We start from the raw sequence: 23739 nt of genomic DNA, 5'->3' as shown, positions 1-23739 counted from the left end.
ATACAATTAAAATCAAAAAGGCTTGATACACCATTAGGGAGTCGTATTCTGGTTTCAATGACATTTGCTTATAGGAATAAAGTCATATATACCAGGATTAAATTTTGTTTCGTCTACACAAAACTCAGTGACGCTTTATTAAACAAAAGTTAAAAAGGCCAAAGAAAGTACGAAGATGAAGTTCATTGTGGACCAAAAACTCCTTCAAGCCAAATACAGATGAGATAATCCAAGAACCCATATTGCATTCTATCCATCCAACATACATCTCTTCCTTTCCAGTAGCCGTTTTAACTCACTTCCATGTTCTCTTGTCTATCACCAGTTCGCTGTTTTGTGCTCTTAAGAAATACTTGTCACAGTACATTTGGTGTCTTTTACTTCTTTTATCGGGTTATATGAATGTAGAGCGTATATTTTACAGACGTAAAGCTGTTCATATGTTTGTCAATTGGTCTCATCGGTAAACATATTCAATCTCATTGTGCAGTATCTATTGTAGAAATGAACAGTGGCTACTTGTATTCTTTTTCTTATTAAACTTTTAAATTGAAATTCATGTCGTCATGTCAAATTATGCACCTGACTCACTTATTGGAACTGAAAAATATGTAATCATACTAAAGAAACAACACAAATACTTATCAATTGCAAAACTACGTGGAATTTGATGTGAATGTCAAACAAGTGAGAGGGTAGATTTAAAATCAGATCCAACCTACCAATTTCTACAAAAGAAAATGCCTGTACCAAGTCAGGAATATGACATTTTTTTTCCATTCGTTTGCCATTTGAGTGCGTGCATCTCTTATATGCTAGTATTCCATTTAAACTTCTTTCCCTGTTGACGGGTTGTTTGTATTTGTCTTCTTGATATATTTGTGGGACTTGAACATCGATAAGAAACAGATGACTTTTTTTGACAGACGACACATAATTTACATTGATGATCTTCTTTAGATAATAACAAACACTAACATATCAGCTCCTTTGCTCTAACAGAGGTGATCTGAGCCGGATCACCCCTACCAGATCACCCCAGTTTGAGATTCTTTGTTTTGCATGCTTTCCTTTGTTCTGTAACATTTTGGCGGGAATGTCAAATCCACTATAAAACTTATAATTAATTATACGGAAAAGACTATCTATTAAAATTTACGTAGAAAAAATCCAGTGTATATGCTGGGAGTCGAACTCAAGACCTTTAGCATATCAACCCACCACACATACCACTACACCGTGAGGACGACTGGATACCAACAGTAATCTAACATACTTAAAGGAAGCCAGATATTTTTATAGGTGGGGCGAGTTGGTAGACCTTTATTCAGTGGGGTTTAAACCCTTTTCGTTAATAAGTAAGTTGTCAGATTGATTGTTTAATTTGATTTTACACTTTTTCAAAAGTGGGGCGAGTCGGTAAACAAGATTGGGTCGATTCTTTTATAAAGTGGCGATCTAGTGTGGGCCGATTGGTCAGTGGGTCGAGTTGACATTGTTTTATCTACTCATCGTGTCCGTGGGTCATAAAGGGTATATATTATACAGTTATATAAAAATTGTATTATAATGGTTGTGTGGCGTTCTAAACTAGATTTTATGAATTGTAATTGGTTTTTCGTCTAATCTAAAACAACTGGAATGTAAAATAGTTATCCCACTCGGACTTGGTGAGTCAGTGTTAGATCAGCCTCTGGCCTCCGGCCATCGGGGTGATCTTACACTGACACACCGCGTCCTCGTGGGATAACTATTAAAAATTGCTATAAAATAGCGTCAACACTAAGAAAAAAATCAGACAATCCTGCAAAATTTCTATCCAATCAAGAATTGAATTTTAATCACCTCATTAAAATGTTGAGTAAGTGCGTTTTTATTTGCCCCTCTATTAGTTTTTTTACCAGCTACGTTGCTCTATCGAATTGAAACATCAAATATATCATCCTATTTCAACATTATATTTATTATATGTGTTTACTTTTTTAAATTAACTTTTCATGAGGATGAGACCATAAATGTTGTACGTTTTTGTTAACTTTTTGAAAACACATTGACCTAAAATTCTATCCTTCCAAAATATAATTGTATATTGTGATATAACACTTCTAAAAACTACTTCCATGTGCACAATAACTTAATATGATTACTCTGAATTATGTAAGGCTCTTTCCTGGTATCGTTTCGTTACAATATAAAGGTGTAACACCACTAATTCGGGCCCGGCCGGAAAGCACATACCAGAAAGTAGTACATATTTAACACAAAATAGTTCCTACGCATGAGTGTAATTTTAGAAATATGTAGAATATTTAGGTATTTTTTGGTATCAAATGAAAGCTGAAGGACTGGTGATCATTGTAGAACACTTTTGGACTTTTAATTTTGAATATTAAAAGAACTGCACCAAATTTTAAAAAGAGGGTACATTTTGTCTGTTTGTCAAATCTCAAGTACCTGTTTTGGTACATCTGAAGTTCCGGGAACCAGTTCTTTCTTAGATGTCATTAAAGGTATGTTAATTTTTTCAGTACAAGACACCATAAATTGTTGCCTTGAAATGCAATGATTGCCACTTTATTTGAACTTAAAACAAAAGAGGTGTGCCTGCTTGAAAAGGAGGAATTTAACATAGAAAGCAATGGGACCATGAATTAGTGGTGAACTTCCTAAATAATGTCTTTCATGGGTATAAGCCGAGATCAATCATTTTGAAAATCTTTTGAATTGAATAATTGGAGTTTAATTCATTTGAATTAATTTTGAATGTGTAAGGTTGTATTTTTTACATTACCTTCATAATACACAACACAAAAAATTGGATAAAAACGGATCAGTCATCTGAGCAGATTCATTCTGCAAAAATAAAATAATAAGGGAACGTCTCTCATCTACGGAAGCGTACTAGCAACACACAACTTTTTTTTTTAAATATGTCTTCCTATGTTTGCGTTAAACGCAAACCTTTGCGTTATAACGCAAACCTTTGCGATATAACGCAACCTTTGCGAAATAACGCAAACTTTTGCGTTATAACGCAAACATTTGCGATACAACGCAAACCTTTGCGTTAGAACGCAAATATTTTGATTTCTATTATTCAGTAAGTTTTGTATATATGTCCGTCTGTCATTCATTTGGGTTGTGATTTACTAGTAGATAAAAAAAGAAACATACATACAAGGCCAAATCATTTTAATAAATATGCATAGTAATAATGGAATACTTGAAGTGCAATTATGCATAAAGACTGAGTGTATCAAAAAAGTATATAATTTAATAAGAAATATATATAGTATAGTATATAAGCATATTTAAATTGAAAGATATAAAATAATGTCATTCATTTGTGAAACACCCAAATCAAATAGACAAAATGATCTTTCTGCTTTAAAATGAATTATTAATATCTATACTATTAAATGAGAAGACCTCATTTTGTGTGTCGCTTCTCTTCCTTCCACGATAAATTAATCATCATGCCTCTGTGTTCTATAGGTAACATGCATAGTCGCATTTGTCATCCATCCTTATGATTATTCAGATTGAGTTATTTTTGGAGAAAAACGACAAAAAAGTAGTCCGGATATTGATTCCGTCATAAGACTGACTTTAAGTCATAGATAATACTTCCGGTTAGAAACATGCACAAGTACAACCAATCGTATGATAGATAACAAAAAGGAAAAATAAATAAGCCAATAAAAGCGTTCTCCATATCATGGTGCTTAGATCGCAAGAACCACAACTATTATACCTCCTTAGAGAGGACAATTATTTTTCGCGTTTATCTACATGTAAACAACGATTATACTACTTTAATATATAGAGACTCTCTGTATTTTGTCTACTGTTTTCTTTGAAATGTTTACTATTTAAGGGGTCATACCAATTGCATATATTAGAATAAGTAAAACATGTGGAAACAAGAATGTGTCCATAATACACGGATGCCACATCGGCACTATATTTACTAAGTTTCGAGTTGAATGGACTATAACTTCATCAAAAACTACCTCGACCAAAAACTTTAGTGTAATTTTTGATTTTATAAAAATGGATAATTACCACGTGAATCACTGTTTACATTTACTCGGAAGAAATTGTTCCGAGTATTCTCTATTTTGATTGGTTAATTTGTTACCTGGATACAGGACGCTCTTATATATTTCTTTGTTTCGGGATTCGCGGTACATTTGAAAATTTTCATTGAAATTATTTGTTAGTTATTAATTTTATTGTATTTTATGTGCTTATATATAAGATGTGCTTATGTATACTGTGGCTAGCTCATGTGTTTATTCGACTGTTTGGACTAATATATTGAACATTTCTAATGGCTAGACGCTATATTTAACATTAACTTTACTTGTTATATGTGACTGTCAGTGGTATAGTCGAGTGTTTGTCCTGTGCTGTGAAATATATTTATTTGTCTTGTGTATATATATATTGTGCCGTAATAAAATTGAGTAACTTTGAGTTCTTTTGTGAGAAGCCTGGTAATTACCTGAAGGGACGAACGAACGAACAAACGCACGGATGTACAGACTAGAAAGCATAATGCCCATAAATGGGGCATAAACATTTATTGTTGAAAGTGAAAGTAGTGCATATATTAAAATAAGTAAAACATGTGGAAACAAGAATGTGTCCATAGTACACGGATGCCACATCGGCCCTATATTTACTAAGTTTCGAGTTGAATGGACTATAACTTCATCAAAAACTACCTCGACCAAAAACTTTAACCTGAAGGGACGAACGAACGAACAAACGCACGGATGTACAGACTAGAAAGCATAATGCCCATAAATGGGGCATACACATTTATTGTTGAAAGTGAAAGTAGTGATTTGGCAAAAATGAAAGAAGGGTAGAGATTAGAGGGGATAGGACATTTCTCGGGACGTCGGGATCGGGTGTTTTTTAAGCTCGGGATTTTGGGATTGATCCTTACGGGATCCGGGAATATATTTTTCGATTTCGGGATTTCGGGATATGAATTTCTTTAAATTCTGCATCTCGGGATTTCATGTTTTTAAGCTTTGGATTTCGGGATCAGAACCCCTCCGACTGCCACCCCTCAAATTAGCCTTAGTCGTTCTTAATCATTCATACAAGATTCATATCCTACCATTGGCATGTTAATAATGCTCTCAAAAGAAAAGAAAAACACTGATGGATTGTCATAGAAGCATATTTTATTAGACTAAAATAAATAATGGTCTATATATAAGCAGTTACATTTATTTCTTGTTTGAAGCGTATGAAATTTTTTATTTAATTTGACTTTTACCAAAAGATGCATTGTTGCAAAGGAGAAGAATAATTGTGGTCCGAGGCCAGAAACACGAAAATAATAAAATTTAACAGAAAGGAAACAAATATCGGACTTTGGAAAAAGGGAGAGGGCTTTTGATACCTTTTCTGAAATTCTCCATACATAATATCTTTTACAAAAAATCATCCTACAACATTTCACAAGCTGTATATGCCCGCGATTTCGCGGGTGTGTTCTGGTTTTTTTTAAATCTCAGAATATGATAAAGATTCTTTGATAGAAAGTCATTGAATTTTTATTTCAATAGAGTGAAGTATTTTTAAGATGCTTGGGTAGCAATTTGAATGGTGAGAATATAATTTTATTAATTAAACATCTTCATTCTATACACTTATTGCAAAAAATAGCTTGTTTGAATCTAACCAACTTTACACAGTTCTCAAACGAGAGCTTACTTTGGACGTATATATATATTCGGTTATAGCTATATTAGCGGGGTTGATTTTTTTTCTTTGGTATAACTTCAATTAACTCAATTTTCTTTGTGATACATATACTAGTAGTAACATGGATATCGTTTTTGGGGGCCTTTATAGTTTGCTGTTCGGTGTGAGCCAATGCTCCGTGTTGAAAACCGTACTTTTGCCTATGATGGTTTACTTTTACGAATAGTGACTTAGATGGAGAGTTTTTTATTGGCACTCATACCACATTTTCTAATATTCTCATTATTTAGCCAATGATATGTTCTAATTATTCAATCCTTTAACTTTTCAATGACTACAAAGGTGATAAACTTTAATATATACCGCCTCCTCCTTTAATAACTGCTGATTCCTTTGAATCTTAAATAAGAAATAAGATAAAACAAAGGTTTGCGTTACAACGCAAACATAGGAAAAAATATTTAATACGCTTCCGAAGTACATCTCATAAGCGCAATACCCTCTTTTTTATTTCTATAAATGAATGATAAACTATTAATTAACTGTCAAGCCTACACAAATATAACGTGACATAAGAGTATCTTTAAAAGATTAGTTGGTGTTAGTCGGCAACACTTATTGTCAATACACTAGTATACAGAACGTGTATATGTACTAGGATTTTTGTGTATCAATCAGCTTGTCAGTTTCCTAATCCTGGCCAAAAAAATTCTTCCATGCCTCTATAGCTAGTACGTGCAATTATTCATCAATTTCAAACCCCTTATGCTTAATTTATACTTTAGTACAGCACTGAAAAACAATTTTCGACTTAAAACTTGTCTAATAATAACGAAACTTGACCATAGAATTAATTGTTACTCCTGTATACCATTTCTTAGAAAAAAAAAGCCATAAAAAACTTATCAACGATACCAGGTTAATAATGGTGTAAGCTCGGATTTAAAAGGTTGAAAGTGCAAATTAAATACGATTATGAGGCTGATTCAGGTCCAAAAATATACGGCATTTTTTAAAGACTGATTTAAATGTTAGAAACAATTTAGACAATCACGTAACATTCATTCGTAAGACTACTTGACAAAAGACTTATCAGTGACATTCGAATTTAAACAATTAAAATGCAAATTGAAGAGTATGTAGGAATCGGAAATTTTGAAAGGTTTGAAATCCTCTAGTACAGATCAGTAAGCCATTTATCAGTGCAATATTTTGAATTGACTGCTTATCTTCTTATTTACTTATTGAAAACGCGTATTGACCAAATTGTCTAGGTTTACAAAGTATATTGTTTTTTAGATGACTTTGGCAAAAACTCCATGATTCAATGGTGGTTTGGTCTGATTTGAATCATTAATGACTGAAGTTAAGTAATGTTATTTCCTAATATGTTTTCATATGCATTAAAAATGAGCCTTTTAAGAGAAGTCACGTTTTTTCTAGATAAAACTGTTTAATTGAAAATGTTATTGCACCCATATTTATCACATTTTTGTTTGAATATGACATTTAAATATGATATGTTGAAAACAAGTTTTGTATTTAAGCACTGTCTCCAGAAAAAGTAACACTATAAACAACCTCGAAGGAAACAAAAAACATTAAGTCTTTAAATAAATAGCAAAATCCAAAACTAATATAAAACATTGATAACGAATGGAAACATCTGTCATATTCCTGACTTGGTACAGGCCTTATGTAGACGATGGTGGATTAAACCTGGTTTTATAGCAAGCTAAACCCCTCACTTTTATGAAACAAGTTGTTTTGGTGTACGGAATTTAAACCTCAACACAGCACACACAATGATAAGACAATATAGCTTTCTAAGATACATTATGTCTTTTTTGTGGCTGTAGATAATCTTTAACATGCCCAAAAAAAGCAAAATTAGGAATCTGGACAAAAACATTTTCTAAATTGCATTTTTGAAGTTCATTACAAGTTTTATAAACATATTATTAACACAACAAACGAATATAGGAAATAAGGACACTCTGAAGATGACTGCGTCAACTATGAAATTTCTGTAAAGAACAATACCAAAAAATATTCGTAAATTGATAAATGATCTTGTTCATTGTTGAAGGACGTTCGGTGAACTCAGTTGCTTACATTGATGCTATGAAGTCTCAGATAAGAAGTCTTATTAGCAATCATCCAACATCATTTCATATTTGTGTATGACATATTGACATTATGTGGGTTAAAGATAAAAAAAAACATATTTTTTAGAAGAAGTTAGATAATTAAAATAATACAGATCAAATAGCATAAAAGCTTTTAAGAATTCTGCTCTGCGGATTAAGTTGGTTTATTGGGGTTTTATATTTTTACATTATTGTGACATGTCATTGTTATCTGAATATTGTACTCGTCTGGCATAGCTTAATATAACTTGAGAAGAACGGCTTTACAAGTGAAAAATGTCTGTTTGTTTTATGTATTAATTACATACGAGCTTGCATGCTTCTATTTCGTGTTTAAAACATTTCTTCCATGTGTAATAGAATGCAGACAGCAGAAGTGAATGAATTGAGATGCTAAGCATTAAAGACAAAACAATATTTGTATTTTATAATTCTGTTTTGTATATTTCTCTTGGATATTTTTTATATGACCCATAACTATAATACGTTTTAACACTGAGTATTCTTAAGGTTAAGAACTTCAGTTCGAAAATAAATACATCTTTTCATGAGTTAAGTTAAGTGGTATAATATGTTTCTCTTTTGTTTTATTGGCAAAATAGCGAGTGTTCCGAATAGATATAGTGAGCAGTTTTAGCAGATAATGTTAACCAACGTGTGATTTATCGCTGATCAGGACTGTTATTTACCCATGTTTAAAAGACGTTTTAAAGAATAAATTTCTAATTCCAAACCTTTACCGTCTGTAATGCGCTATGAGTGAAATAATATCACATCCATGTCATCAACAAAAACCTTTTAATAGAGGTTAAGTAAGTCGTGATGGGGCCGTAAACTGTCTGTCAAATATTTTATGATAGGAAAAACAATCCCTTGCATTCTGCATCAATTTGTTTACAGATGCTGCTGAAATGTTTTTACATGAAAATGGGGAGCTATTAATTAAATAATTCGTCAGCCTTGTTTCCGTAAAATTCATTTTTCAAGTAACACTTGCTTTTAGGGCTATGTATTAACCAACTTGAAGATATAAAACACAGTACTAGCGGCGTATATTGTCAATAATAACAATTATTTCATGTTGAAACCGGAAACACATGTCAATAAGATTAATGGAGACCTGTGTTGCAAATAAGATGGCTTTTTCCTAGGTGTTCATGTTCATCCCATAACGTTAAATTGTGTCTTCCTTATTTGATTTAATGAAAAATTAGTGGGCAATATTGTATGTACTTTTGTTGGTATGTAACTACAATTACAAATCTAGCATTTAGGCCTATACAATGTTACTTTAGTCCCATTATAATGCATTTTTTTCGATATCTAAGAGTTTGCCAGATTGAATACACTGAGATAATAAATTGTAATTGCATTCATAAATATTGTACTTCCCTGGTTTCTTTTTGTTGTGAATTGATACTGTCATATAAATTAATGAAGTTGAGTTGAGACATCAATCCAAAACATGAAAACAAAACTTTATAAAATGCATGCATTCATGAATCATAAAACCCGTTTCTGGACTAACTGAAAGTAGAAAAAAAACCGAATATTTGAAAGCTAATGATCATTTGATGTATAAGATAGCGATATAAAAACCTGAATTCAAAGGTCAACAAACATACGCGTGTCTTAAGCTGTCTAATCATGTTTTGAATACGTTAACTCGTGGTCTGCTATCAACACCAACTGCCTCTAAATTCAAAAAAATGATTACGACATGAATATTTTGCGGGTCTGTACTAGATTTTATGTGAAATCAATCCTCCTCTTACTAGTTACTCTATCAGTTTACTAACAGAAAAAGGAAACACGAGTATATAGAAGGAAAAAGTAAAATCACAAAAATACTGAACTCCGAGTAGAATTCAAAACAAAAAGTCCCTAATCAAATGGCATAATCAAAAGCTCAAACACATCAAACGAATGGATAAAAGCATCAGAACAAGATAAGCAGTACTAAGCACATATCTTAAAATTAGCATGTTTATTTTTATGTTTACTACTGTCTATATATACAAGTAAAATATTTTTTAAACATATATTTTATTCAACTTAACTTATTTTTAAACTCATGACATTGGACAAATTTTCCTACATGTACCTTCATTAATTGACAGTTTTAAAATAATGTAACATTTAAAAATATTTTGCATTCGTCTATAAAGAGGAAGGAATTGTAAAATAGGTTAAAACCACTGTTATATATATAACATGACATGGTTATTTGTGTTTTAATCTAGTTGTAAATGAAAGATGGCAGAAATAAAAGTAAAAGCTTGTTTTCTTTGTATCAATTTTTCAATTTCTGAAGCTGTATTACTCTGATTATAACTGCGTCAAATATAAAAATGTCTGTATAGAAAAAAGGCAATCAAATATTCAAATAATCTCAATAGTCATGCTCATTGTTGAAGGCCGTACGGTAAGCTGCAGTTGCTTATATTCTTGCCATTTAGTCTCAGATAAATAGTTGTCCTATTAGCAATCACCCCCCATCTTTTCCAATCTAATTAAGATAAAATATCCGCACTTGCTCCTCGTAGGGAGCGCGACATATAAACGACGAGGAGCAAGTGCGGAGACTTAATTTTAATGAGTTTGCATCTTTTCATATTTGTGCATGGCATATTGACATGTTTTGGGTTAAAGATTTAAAAAAATATGTTTTAAGAAGAAGTTAGAAATATGAACACTGATCAAATATTAAAAAAAACTATTCAAAATTCTCCACTGCGGATTATTTGCTTTATTGGATATTTTTTACATTATTGCGAAATGTCATTGTTAACAAATGATTTTAGTTGTTCTTATTCTAACTGTCTTTGGGTAATATAACAATCGAAACATAGCTTAATGTGGCTTAAAAAGAAACAGCTCTACAAGTGACGAATATCAATTTTGATCTTTCAGTTTTTAATATTATTTCAAACGAGCTTGCATGATAAGTCGTGTTCACAACTTTTGTTTAAACTCGCAGCCATTTACAGCTCGACATATTATATAGACATTTGTCGAAGAATGTGTGTTGACCTCTGAGTTAGACATTTTGTGTGGTTATTTCATTGATGCATTTTCCGCTGCTCCTATATACATGCTTCTCCAACATATGTAAGTTTAACTAAGTATGAATACGGCTGTACGCTCAATATCCTATAATTATAAGACGTCCCTTAATTCCGATCAGCATGCTATCTTAAATAATGGCTAAAGATATGTTACTCACTGTGATATTGCTTCATTTATTTGACTTTTTTTTGCAGTTATGATAGAACTGTTTTATTCTCTTAATTTGGCGGCAACATATTAATTCAAGTCTGCAACATGTATAATATTGTAAAACAGGGACGGAAGATACCAAAGGGATAGTCAAACTCATAAATCTAAAACAAACTGACAACGCCATGGCTAAAAATGAAAAAGACAAACAGAAAAACAATAGTACACATGACACAACATAGAAAACTAAAGAATAAACAACACGAACCCCTCCAAAAACTAGGGGTGATCTCAGGTGCTCCGGAAGGGTAAGCAGATCCTGCTCCACATGTGGCACCCGTCGTGTTGCTTATGTGATTACAAATCCGGTAAATAGTCTAATTCGGTAGGTCACATTCATGAAAGGGAAGGGGATTGTAGTTACGACGTAAGGAACATTTCCGATGTATAATATTGTAGTTTCCATCATGGTTCTAGGACAGGAACATATTGTAAAAGAACTCTGGAAGATGCTGCTGTTCACAATCTGCGTCAGAAGTCACACAATTTAGAAAACGAATGAAAATATACCAACCAAAAAATAAAGTCTCCTTTGTGTATGCACATCAATGCCGCTTAGCGTCTGACATTAACACATTTATGTGGTGGTATAATAATAGAAATAGATAAACAAATTATTTATCGATGATCAAGCCGTTTTATTCTTATGTGTACAAGCCATATAAAAGACTGAATTAAGAATCCCAAATGTTTATCGTTCTTTTTTAACCATTAGTGAAATAATGCCATATCCGTGTCCCCAACAAATGCACTTTAACAAAGGTTGAGTAAGTCATGATGGTACCATAAAGATTTTTATTAGTTAATGTCAGCCTTGAGATTAGGAAACCTTAGTTCAGTAATAACACCAATGATCAACTGTCAGTAAAATTTTAACGATAGAAAACACAATCTCTTTAATTCTGAATAAAAAAAAACCAAATAATATATTTACAACTGTTGATGAAATGTTTTCCACATGAAAATGGGGAGCTATAAATGCAATTATTTTAGTCAATCTTGTTTCCGTAAAATTTATTTCTTAAGCAACATTTGCTGTCATTTCTATGAATTAACCAAATTATAGCAGTACGTTCTAAAAGCGTATATTGTCAATCATAACAATTAATTCAAGTTGAAACAGGAAACACACGTCAAGAAGATAAATAGCGATGTTTTTTTCTTGTATTTATCTTCTGTGCCGATTTCTACCTCGATTCGGCATTTTTGTCCCTTATTTTGATTTCATCAAACATCAGTAAAAAAATTTAAGGCATGTTCTGAAAGGTTGCTTCGTAGCTATGATTGCATCTGATACATTCTACGACATTTTTGAAACCAATAGCTTGGTTTTTTTATAACATAAACAGCAATTATTTTATTGTAAATTATATAATATTGTTTAAAAGTCCCTGTTATAATATGATGCATTTATTCTTTGTCCTGATGTCCATGCTTTTACCAGATTGAATACACATGAATAATTATAATGGTTTAGAATAATAACTGAATGGGATAGTAATGTTTGCTGAGTATAAATATCCCAATATTTTTATAATTTATTTTGTGTAAATCATTGTGTTGCCTTCGTCTTTTTAGAAATTAAGAGAGTGGTTTAAACTATGATCAGCGGTTAACTATGCAACAGTGCTTTTTATACGAAGGGAAGTATTTCCACACAACTTTTAGCTTTATATGTAAACGATGATCAGACTTAATTTTAGATTTACGGAATCTGAATTCATTTTACTATTGTATCATTTTTTACAAATAACTAAACGTTATATGGTTTATTCAAAAATGCAAATTGTTTTTATCTGTAAATGTAGCAATCACAGTTTATCTTAATAACCATGCTCATTGTTGATTGCGATAAGGTGAGATGCAGCTGCTTACAATAAAATACTGAACAAACATCATAAAATCTATTCTCAAGTACAGAAAAAGTTGGTTAATTGGAATTTCTTTTGCAATCTTTAGAAATCTTACTGTCTTGAGTCTGCAACAGTACTATACATTCTTTTTTAAAGTAGACTAATTGTATAACACTGTCGCAATTATAACAAAACCTTATGAAATTTTAATAATACAAATTTACTTGTCTAGCAATTTAAGTAAAAAATCTTACTTTACCAGAAGCTACCATGATCTGCATTGTAAATCACCTAATCTCGTCTACATATAATAGTGTAGCCCTTGAGGATTGGTTGATATCGGTGAAAGAAAAGGAATCCGTAACAAACTATATGCTGCAATGAATCAGGCTTTAAAAACATTAATGCAAATGACATTCGTCTCTACCGTTTTAATCAGCGTGATCATTCCATTCCTTGTAACCAATTTTGCATCATCAAAACAATATACCATAGAAATAACAATAATCATCTTTCAACACATCTCCGAAGACAAAATGGTGACTACTTGTATTGAAGTATTGAAAACAACGACGACATATGGTTGCAATCTTACTAGTCTAGTCCTTCCTAAAGATCGATAAATGTGATGAACAATTTCAACTCTTCTTGAGGTAGACTCAGTCATTGTCGTCGTCAATAAACATCTAATCTAAGATGTCTTTACTTTTGACTTTCTGCCATTTACACAAAACCGTTGAAATGTCATTCCATTCGCACGAAGCTTTATTCAATATCCTTTTCAAAACTTCATTCTCTGTCCAACTTATGTTTTGAAATCACTGTTGCAAACTCCCATTCCAACCAATACAAACTTTAGGCTGTCATATCGGATAAGCCGGTCACAGACTTTTCAAATCAGCTCACATTGGAAAAGAAGAAAAGGAGAAAAGATCTGTCTAAACTTTCATTTGCCAACAAAGGTCTCAATGGCATCAACTTCGGTAATATCCTACATCATAAATCATTTCACTCGAAAACACCTTCCTTTTTCAAATATCTGTGCTTATCCATTCTTATACCTATACCAAACTGAATTCAACTTAGTTTTCAATTACATACATAGGTTACAGGATCTCAATATTGACGATTTCAATTCTAAAAATTATTATTGCACCGTTACTAATTCCCATTCATATATAATACAACTGGCAACGTTATCACTGGTGCACCTACACTTTGCCAATAACACTTCTTTGCGAAATGTGAAATTACCTGTTATAATCCACTCTTTGTCTAAAAAAATAAAATACTAGAAACCTACACTGTTTTTGATAAATAATATGCATAGAATCATACAAAACCATCACGAAATTTAAAAAAAATAAAAATCAAGTGTAAATACAATGCAACTATGAACAACATTGAAAATAAAAGGGAATCTTTCTCGTCAAGACAGGACGTAAAAAACAGCATTTTTGGAAAAACGAAATGCTTTTGTTTTAAGTTAACCTTGAAGTCTCATTTTTCAGTTTTCACATTTACACACAATTGACATCGGCTTTTAACATGTCCAATATTTAGATGCATAACAGTAGGAATTTTCTGTGTATTCTTTTGTTTGCTTTTCATTGTTTAACTGATGTAGATTGGTACATTTGTATGTGGAAAATGGAGACCTAAGAAAGCTAATTCATTGAAAATTTGTTCATGTATTGCCTCATGAGTAGATTAATCAGTTGTCTCTCAGTGTATTCTGTCATTTGTGGAATTTAAATTTGATATCAATTCGGTTTTTCTAAATTGAACTCATATTAATTGGACTCATATTTAGGATGTTCTTAGTTAAATCAAAAAAGAAATCAAGAATCTGCTCGAAGTAGGGGCAATAAGGCCTTTATTTAGCCCAATTATTGCTGCAAATTTTAAAGATATGATACATATACTAAAAGTTGCAATTAATAGACTAAGGTAAAATGTTTTGCATTTATATTTTCTGGCTCTATGCATTTTTAAACAATTTGTGCAAATGAAATAGTTGTCAAACATCTTATTTTCTGAACCTTTAGAAAAATATAACTGACTAGATGTTTTTATTGCTAGAGTTTAGAGGTAAACTGATGATGCACTAATCGTTTATCGACATGAAAGTTATTTGTACATGAAATGACTTTGGTCGATGTATGCAAAATACTGTTATGATAATGGAACTACCATTTGATATATACAGGTCAAAATTGTTCATCCTTGCCCCTTCCATCCCCCTTTCCCCCTAAAAATCAAATAGTAGCTCCCTAATGTTTTACAGCGCTTGATTATGTTCTTGTTTAAATTATTCGAGGATCTTATCTGAAACACACTTGTCCTATGATTGAATCTGTGAAGCTTTAATTTACGGTCATGTTTCATGTCTATTTGCTTGCATCTACACCTAAAGTTACTGAAATGCACTCATGATTTTTTAATAATAGTAATAACATAAATTAAATGTCTGTATAATTCAAAATGATATGATGGCACTTAATATATATCATGTCACGGTAGAAATTGACAAAACCGATGTGTATACATTTAAACGCATCAAAGCTGTCCAGATGACTCAATTGTGTGTAAAAGTTTGTTCATCCTTATAATAATTCTTCTGATATAATTCCCAAACGACTTTTATCCAGACAATTCTACATTTATGTATTGTCATAATGTCCTGATGGTAAATAAATAATTGAAATAATTGTATATAAAACTTCACAACTTCTTGACATTGGTTGTTCTTAATGGGTGTTTGCACTTTTTCAAAAGAAGTGAACTTTTTGGTATTTACTGGTCTCTAAGAATATTTCCTTGTAAAAATGGACTAAAAAGATTAAGAAGTAAATTTATTTTAACACGAAATCGTTGTTTGATGATACCAATTGCGTAAGCTCGTGCATTAAGAAATTAATTGTTCTAAAGAGTCAGTGTTACTCACCTTGATCTATGTGTATATTCAACAATGAACACTCTATAAAAGTAAGGTATGTTGGGTTAGACATTCTGAACATGCTGCTCCTGTCAATTTCTTTTAATAGATATGCATGTAACTAGCATTTTACCGCCAGGTACTATTTTAAGCAATATTGGTCGGGGGGGGGGGGGGGGGATTATCGGACACATACTTCAAATCTATGTATCCCAATGTTTAGTGTGGCTGTCATTGGTTCCAATGTCCGTGTTGTTTCAAACGCAGAGGAGGATATAATTTTGGAAACTGACGGACGTCGATAACTGACACAAAGTGATAACAATATCACAGAATGATTCTTTTTTGATAATGTGAGCTTAAAGAAAATCCAATATAGGTAAATATCAAGTATGTGCTGGGCAACTTGTGTCTTTTAAGAGTGATGATGCAGTTCTTAAACTGTCTCTGATATTTTATTCACAAATTTGCTGTATTTAGAGTCATAAATTTTATATGGACAATTAGGTTCAGCTGATTTATTTTATTGGGGTATACACGCGTTAATCGAATCATATGTGCGCTTCAGATTACAAAATGTGCGCACGATCAACGCTTTAACATCAATTAAAATTCTTCACTGAAAAATGCAACAACGTTCACCCTGTAGAAGAACTGTTTCAACGTCCTGTGGTCTATATCACATGTAATCCAGGCCTATACGATGTTAATATCAACCCTGCTTAATGTTAAACTGACATGCTGACCCAGACTTTAAACTTGCTTTCACAGAAATAAGAGTTCACATGTATGTGTGTTTCAGTTCTGTGTCGATCAGTCGTTTCTCTTCTCTTATATGCTGCAAGCTTATTCGAGTAGCAGGAAATATCTATCTTATTGGTTGAACTCGCCCTTGGATCAAATTTTTAGCATGCAGCACGCTGTTCCATCCCGCTACCACAAAGCAATCGATGCGGTTTTTCCTGTTTAAGATAATACGACTGAAACAGAATCACCTTGGTAATGAATCTGTAATATTTTACGTTTATAATCTCGATAAAAACTTACAAATGTCATCAAATTATTATTTACTAGTATGTTATATTTTTTACTAGATTTCAAACAAACAAATATCCTTTAGGAAATGATGCTGTTTCTTCTGTAGCATATCAAATCGGTTGCATTGACATGACCGGCTTTAGCTTACTCAAAGTTACCTTTACTGCAGGATTGACTTTATTTTCGTATAAAAAGATAAAATCATTTATCTTGATTGAAAAATGCTATGTCTGTCTAGTCCGGAATACTTAAAAATAATCAAGATAAAAGCGGCTAATACACATGCCCTTTCAGATCTCAACTATCATATTAAAAAGTGAAAGTTGATTATGTAATGATTGATCAAAACTTAGACAACGATGATTGAAATTAAAAGTTTTTTTTTTCAAATTGTCGATAACACATTGCATGTGCAAATACTTATTTATAAAATAATAGCCATAGGGAATATTTAAGAATATGAGATATAATCAAATTTGAAAAAAGTAAAATGGTTGAAATGCTGCAATGACAAAATTATCATCCAAACTTCCGCTGCAAGGACATAAATTAATATTAAAAATCCCTAGTCCTTAAGAGCATAAAATGTCGTTATTATGGTTCATGTAAAACTGCATGATGTCATTTCAATTTCAATTTGTATTGCATCAGTTTGTAGGATGTTGTTTTTTCAAGAATAATTATGTTTTATTCATGTTACTAATATTATTAAGTCAGGCTATCTTCAAATTATTCATCATCCAATCAGATAAAAGATTTTGTAATTGACAAACACGAAAACGCGAATCTGCAAAAAAAAGCGAAATTGTTGACAAGTGGAAAAAAACCCGCGTTTATGTGTTTTTGACTTCGCGTTTTCGTCCTTTCGAATATGAAAGGTGAAAAAACGTAATCGCCAAAACAACCCCGAGAAATGGCTTTAAACGGCCATCATATGAAGGTAGATGTAACTTTTTCTTCTGATGACCATAAGGATTGCTTAATAATATCAACACCTTACATGTATGAAGGTGTTGTCATGGAGAAAGATTACAATCCTCATCATTTTGTTTCATTAAAACTCAAGTAAGCTAATTATTCTCATGTGATCCAATCATTAGCGGGATTCGTTTCAGAAATGAACGGATTTTAAGATTAAGTAAATTAATTTGTAATCAGATTTTCCATATTCCAACCGATTTAACAAGAAATTGATCTTCAAGCGTTTCTTATAGTTTAACATGAACGAAAGTAAAGGAAAATATGTGCACTTTCTAAAATTGTTTTCTTTACCTTCAAAAGGTATGTATATTTCGTAATCGCAATTTTCTATTTCAACTGATCAAAATATTCAAATTAGAGAATGCTATTCTGTGGTGAATACTTTAAAGAAGAGATACATGTATCATTTACTGTTGTACATGGAGTTAAACTCCTACAATCTCAGTTGTCCCACGAGAAAATAGCGAAAAAAATTTACATTTAAATTTTGACATATTTCTATTAACAGAACTACAAGTTCAAATTTTTTTTAATTTTTTTTTCGGTCAATGGGTATGAATGTCGTTTTGGGTGGCGTGGACGCTGTCCGAAGTTGAAAGACGTCTTAATAAATCTAAAAACAACAACTTTTCATTATTTCATGCGTGAGGGGACCGGTTCTGATTGAGGACATGTCACTTTTTTCGCCAATTTCTCTTGGGACAACTGAGATTGTAGGAGTTGTACAACAGTAAATGATACATGTATCTCTTCTTTAAAGATAGCATTCTCCGATTTTCAATAATTTGATCAGTTGAATTAGAAAATTGCGATTTAAAAATGTACATACCTTTTGAAGCGTAGACAACTACTCCACTCAAGCACAACCGGAAAATCCTCTCACGGTTTTCATTGCAGAACTAAATGTTCTGCATGTGTAGATATTACCAGCCGTGACGGTAGTATACACGAATAAACCAAACTAATGTAATACTTAATATGAAAGATCAATTCATCATTGCTTCATTTGTTTCTGTTTATGTCAAAACTTCCTCTCATTATTTCAGAAACATGTTTCTGTCGAAATGTTATAGCAGTGCACATTTATTGTATTATAGAATATGATAATTTTGCGGCTACTTCTTAGTCATATTATCATTTTTGATAGGCAGTTAGGTACGACAACTATTTACTTGTATTGGACAGAGGATGGTTTTAAAAACTATTTAGTACAAGTGTATGCTGAAAACAATTACCCTGGCATACGACTGTCACAGGATGATCAACCATTATCATGTTCAGCAAAATTAAATGCAGAACACAATTGAATACATGAATACAAAAAAGCATGCGTAGAAACAGATGAAAATTAATAGTCAATCCGCAAAAAAAACTTCTGTACCCCTCCCAAGATTATCAAACGGTCGTCGCATATAGGCTGATGTGTATATATGGATTAATAATTGACTTAGGATGACTTATAGACGAAGTATCACGTAGTTATTTGTGTATGAATTATTTTATTCAAAAGAAGAGTGGCTGTTCGAGTTGTTTTATGTTATTGTTTACTATTTCCACTTTAAACAAATATTAATATGATATATTTATAACAATCTTTGAAATGATAAAGGCTGTAATAGTGTTGCTCGTACCGCAAATTTAGTTTTTCTTAAACAGTAAACTATTTATTGTTAAAACAAATTGTGCTGTTGAATTTGAATTTAAATTTATTTTACGGAAAAACGTTTTGACTGTCAACTTATGTAATATTAAACTGTCCTTAATACACCCACTTGGATGCTAGTTTTGTTGTTGTTATTGAAAAAAGAGTGATGTAGTGTAAGATGTTATAGACTGATAAAACGTAATAAATGTTAGGCTCATGTAAGTTGATGCAATAAAAAAATTAAAAAATATGCTGAAATTTGTTTTTTTACATCTCAACCCTTCCCTTTTTAAACTCGATCAATGTGGTTGAACAGTTACGTGAAACGAATAGACAGATAATATTTGCCCTTGAAAACTGCATGCCTCATAGACGCTCTCTCACTATAGTCCTCTTTTAAATCTTCATTAATCTTCTTTTGTCAATATTTCATTTAAACAGCTGATAAATGCAATATTTTATTGTCTTCCTTGTAAAATATTCTATGCGTGAGTTTTTGTAATTCAATGCATTAAATAGAGCCTAGATGTATTAAACATCCTGCTGATTCTGTTTCTGTAGCATCTGAGAGACAATTACTGCAATCTTTGTTTACCTATTGTACCTCGAACTTATAAACCCGGTGTAGGTCTTTAAAGTCATATGAAACCTCAAATTAAAAAAAAATGTTGCATATGTTTGTATAACAAAATGTTTTCATTATTAAACTTATATACATATTTTTTCGGAAGAAAATTCTTCTATTGTCCACATTTAGAAGACGTTTACTTCTTTTAATTGCTTGCTTCCAGGAAGCAAATCGCCGACATATTTTCCGTATGCAAGTGACCGCAACGTGACCCTACTAGTAAAAATCCGGTGATCGCAATACGCATGGATCTATCACAGAAATAAACTATTAATTGATTGTACATGTTATACACGTGCTCAATGTCCATGCTTCTTTGTTGATTGTTTACTATAAGGTGACATTCGGTAAACTAGCTACGGCTTCATGACACGACAATTATTTAGCTGCCATATTTTCACTTAACAACAGACAGAGAGAGAAAAAATTGACAATTATACGATATGTTTGCGTAAAAAAGGATAAAATCGTGTACAGAAGACTAAGTTTATGATATATACATGCATTGGTTCAAGAATTGGATAAACATTATTTTTCACCAGTCACTCGTTTCATATGACTTTAAGTTGCAGTTTTTTTTTAACTCAAAGTCAATCGGGCATGACTTATTAGACACACCCTCTTAAAATCGGGGGGTCCAACATAGGATCGGGTAAAAAATGAAATACCATTATGTACAATTGCAGAGAATCAAAGTGCTTTTGGTTGATTTAATATCTTCGGTCAATAATGAAACGGTACTTGAGTGGAAATACAAACATATCCGAAACCGGGAAATGCAGGCTGCAAAAGGATTTTTTTTTCAAAATAAGTCCATATCACATTTACTTACAGTGGCCGTTATTGATTGACATTCATATCGTTTGGTTTTTTGGCATTTGTCTACCGGACAAAAACAATGGGAGGGCTCATAACTTAACTTACGATTTTGATCATGGTTCAACTCTAGTCAACGCTCCATCTGATTAAAGTGATGTTCTGATATGCTTTTGTTTGATCCACTTTACATCTCGTCGTAAATATGCATGACATATTTGCCACTGGACATCAAGGGGGCAATTTATTAATCAGCACCATTCAGTGATGTACCATCATTCGTCTTCAGTTGATAGTTATCTCAGGCATTTACCAATATCTTTAAATTTAATTTTCAAGTGTTAATTTCAGCATTTCTTTCCTTATTTTTCTCTTTGCATTTAAATTTTTTGAACATAACATAACGTAGTCCACATTAGGGTTACATTATATCATATCCAACCATACTAGGAGGAGAGGATTAAAACAGAAAAAAATCTACATGGAGTGGAATAAATCATAAGCGTACAACGAGGGCAGTCACTAAAGTGAACTGATCTAGTTTAAGTCGATCTAAATGTCCTTAATCGATCAAAATGTCCTAAATCGATCTAAATGCCCTTTGAGCTCGGAGATCTCAACATCTCTTTTTATTCGGAAGTCTTTTGATATCATTATTAACTTATCATTGAGCTTTTAATACAGATCTGTAACTATAAGATAAATTTATAACTGAAATTGTATATAATACTTCCCACTTTCTTGATATTGGTTATTCTAATTGGGTATGAAATATGTCAAAAGGATTAAAGATTTCGGTATTGACTGCTCTCATAGAATTTTTCCTAGAAAAAACGGACTAAAAAAATCTTAAAGTTAATTTATCTTAACACGAAATCGTTATTTGATTTTACCAATCGCGTCAGCTTGTGCGTTGAAAACTAACCGCAGAGCCATTGTCACTCACCTTGATCAATGTGTATCTTCGACAATGAACACTCTTCAAAGTAAGATATGTTGGTCCAGACATTCTGAACATGCTCCTCCTCTCAGATTGTCTCTACCGTTACCGCTTTTAATAGAAATGCATTTAAATTGTATTGTACCGCCATGTACTATTTTAAGCAATATTGGTCGGGGTATGGATTCTCGGACACATATTTTAAAGCTGTGTATCTCAATGTAGAGCGTGGTCGTCATTTGTTCCAATTTTCGTGTTGTTTTAAATTCAGAGATTTTATAAATTACACGCTGCCAACTTATCCGAGAAGCAGCAATACAAATCATAAGATCTGACGTACACTAATGTCGAACCTATGACCTGCTGCACGCTACCCGATCAGTTTTTTCATGAAACCATCGATGAAGTATTATGGCTGATAGTTATCAAAGGTACCAGGATTATGATTTAGAACGCCAGACGCGCGTTTCGTCTACATAAGACTCATCAGTGACGCTCATATCGAAATAGTTATAAACCAAACAAATACAAAGTTGAAGAGCATTGAGGATCCAAAATTCCAAAAAGTTGTGCCAAATACGGCTAAGGTAATCTATGCCTTGGATAAGAAAATCCTTAGTTTTTTGTAAAATTCAATGTTTTGTAAACAGGAAATTTATAAAAATGACCACATAATTGATATTCATGTCAACACCGAAGTGCTGACTACTGGGCTGGTGATACCCTCGGGGACGAAACGTCCACCAGCAGAGGCATCGACCAAGTGGTGTAAATAGTTATCAAAGGTACCAGGATTATAATTTAGTACGCCAGACGCGCGTTTCGTCTACATAAGACTCATCAGTGACGCTCATATCGAAATAGTTATAAACCAAACAAATACAAAGTTGAAGAGCATTGAGGATCCAAAATTACAGAATCCCCATGGCAATGAATCTGTAATATTTTCCGTTTACAATCTAAATACAAACTTTATTATATGTCATGCTTTGTTCCTTGATTTAAAACAAACCAATATTCTTTAGGAAATGGTGCAATTTGTTTCTGTAATATATTTTAAATCGGTTGCAGCAAGACATGACCGGCTTTAGCTTACTTAAAGTTACCTTTACTGCAGGCTTGATTTTATTTTCGTATAGAAAAAATATAATGATTTATTTTGATTGAAAAATGCTATTTCTGTTTAATCCAGAATACTTAAGAAAAATCATGATAATGCGGCTAATACACCTGCCCTTTGAGACATCAACTATTATATTAAAAAGAGAATAAGGGTTATGTGACAAAATTGATTTTGCAATGCTTGATTAAAACTTAGACAACGATGATTGAAATTATGGGAAAGTTTTTTTTTAATTATCGTTCAAACATTGCATGTGAAAACAATTATTTAGAAAATTATAGCCATAGGGAATGTGAAGATATAGGAATATGAGATATCATCATATTTAGAAAAATAAGTAAAATGATTGCAATGCTGCAAGGACATAACTTATTATCCAAAATTCCTAGTCCTAAAGAGTATTAGATATCGTTATTATGGTGACTGTAGTATGGTTTTTTTCAAGAATGATTATGTTTTATTCATGTTACTATTATTGTTATAAGAGAGCCTATTGGAAATTGGTTAAATCAAAACGAGTAACTATCTTTAACTAAAGGTATTATTACTATAAATATTACATACATAACTACCGTACAGATTGTTTTAAAAATTCAAAGTACATAAAAATAATATAATCCA

Source organism: Mytilus trossulus, unplaced genomic scaffold, assembly GCF_036588685.1.
Source record: "Mytilus trossulus isolate FHL-02 unplaced genomic scaffold, PNRI_Mtr1.1.1.hap1 h1tg000211l__unscaffolded, whole genome shotgun sequence".
Taxonomy (NCBI): domain Eukaryota; kingdom Metazoa; phylum Mollusca; class Bivalvia; order Mytilida; family Mytilidae; genus Mytilus; species Mytilus trossulus.
Note: the sequence above shows the minus strand (reverse complement) of the source record.